Raw genomic sequence first — 2,273 nt, 5'->3', positions numbered from 1 at the left:
GGAAGCAATGGTGGCATTGGAATCCCCCCTCTCCTCAGGCTACCCCCAGCTTCTGAGGATAAGGAAAACAGCAACAGAAATAAACAAACAAACAAACAGAAATTGTACCCTGATCCTCCCAAGCTTGGAAAATGTATTGGTGAGAAAAGGGGGGCACCTATTATAAAAAATCAGGCTGCCCAAGATGGAATCCAGTCCATAAACCATAATTATTGGGTATAAGAAAGAGGGAAATGAATGCCTTATTCCAGGAAGTCACTCCATGCTAGATATAGCATTGCTAGCCATACCAAAGACAAAGGTTTCTTCAGTGGTCTGGAGGGAAATGTTCCTTTACAAGGACTTCCTGAAATTAAAAAAAAAGAAATTATTTTCATAGCACAAACATATAACCTTTTATATTTCTGTTTCCTGAAACATTTCTCTAAAATGTTGATGATGTTACATAAGAGCCATAAAATTAAATCACCCAGTACTAGAGTCCAGATTTTACCACTATCAAGTGTCAAATGTTGTAACATTCTCATCAAGATTCTTTTTTTGTTGTTGTTGGATTTTTGGAGTTTTTTTGTACATTTTTTTGTAAGATTCTTTAAGCAGTCATTGAATTAAGCTACTCAGTGGCTCATGCAGAGAATAATGGCTTTCTAACACCTTAATGTCAGAATGGAAGTAGGCAGAAATACTTGTTTAGATGAGGAAAAGAGAGCAACATAATTTAACTTCCCTTTATTCAGAAAAGATGTTTGTGTCCATTCCTTCTGCTCTCACTTCCACCATCTTAGGTAAACTTCCATTGGCTCATGCCTAAATTGGCATGAAAGCCTAGACTGTCTGCCTCAAACATCTTCTCCTTCCAATCCATTTTGCACACCATTATCGAATCAGTCCAAGCATTCATTTTTTATTTTATTTTATTTTTTTGTGGAGCAATGAGGGTTAAGTGACTTGCCCAGAGTCACACAGCTAGTAAGTGTCAAGTGTCTGAGGCCAGACCTGAACTCAGGTCCTCCTGAATTGAAGGCTGGTCCTTTATCCACTGTGCCACCTGGCTGCCCCTGGTCCAAGCATTTATTAAGTACCTACTGTATACTAGACACTGAAGATACAAATAGAAAATGAAAAGCATTCCCCACCCCCAAGGACTTACTCTTCTCCTGGAGGGTAATAACATATAAAATGCTAATTTGAACAGAAGGGATCAGTAAGGGACATGTCAATTATATTGAAGTGTCCAGAGGAATCTAAGATGGGAGACATAATTAAGGGCCCAGGTTGGAATCCTTCCCCAACTCAGGACATCCATTGGAGGACTGGTAGAAAATAATTATCAATAAGCCACTCTCCAGTTTTCCTGTCTATCTCCCTATCCCTTTCTCCACCCTGGTTGGACAGGAACCTCTCATTCCTATCCTTGTAGAAGGGGACCTAGAATCCCTAATCCACTTGGACCTTCCCTGATTCCCAGTGGTGGTGGTCTGGGTGCCTCCAATCCCAGTCCATATTCTGCAGAGCAGACATGGTTGCTCACACCATTTGGATGAACTAGGAGTTACCAAGTATAATCTTTGACATAAATGGAGGACTAAGGCCTTATCATCTGCCCTACCAGTGTATCCTAAGGCTCTCTGTCTATTCTGCTGTCATGCCCTAGTGACCCCTTGGCATTGCCCTCTGACCTGCTGCTACACCCCAATGATCCCTGGCTGGGCATTACCATCCTTCCTGACACTATAGCCCTAGGACTTCCAGGTCTTTTTTCTGCCTTGTATCTGAACCTTCTTACATGTGCATGTGCTGTCTTTCTCAATTAAGGTATGATCTCCTTGATAGAAGAGACTAATCTTGCTTTTCCTATTCATATCCCCAGCACTTAGCTCAGTGCTGGGTACACAGTAAAGACATAATAAATGCTTGATCACACTCACACACATCCATCCATCTGTCCGTCCGTCCATCCATCCATCCATTCATTCTTTCATCAACAACCAAGAAGGTCAAGAAAAGCTAGGCAAGAAATATGGACTGAGCCTTGAAGGAATATTAAAATTCTAAAGGATGTAAAAGAGGAGAAAAATTGCATTCTAGGCATGCAGGACAACCCATGCAAAATCACAGAGGTGGGAGATGGAGGATCTGTCTGTCTGTTTGTTTAGATCTTCTTAAATTCTATGTTTATCACCTATCCCCTAAAATGCTTTAATGGGTCTCCCTGGATACTTTACTACAACAGGAAGGAAAATAAATAATATTTGATGGATAGGGAAAGTGGG

This window comes from Dromiciops gliroides, chromosome 5, assembly GCF_019393635.1.
Source record: "Dromiciops gliroides isolate mDroGli1 chromosome 5, mDroGli1.pri, whole genome shotgun sequence".
Classification (NCBI taxonomy): Eukaryota; Metazoa; Chordata; class Mammalia; order Microbiotheria; family Microbiotheriidae; genus Dromiciops; species Dromiciops gliroides.
This window is presented reverse-complemented; position numbering follows the sequence as displayed.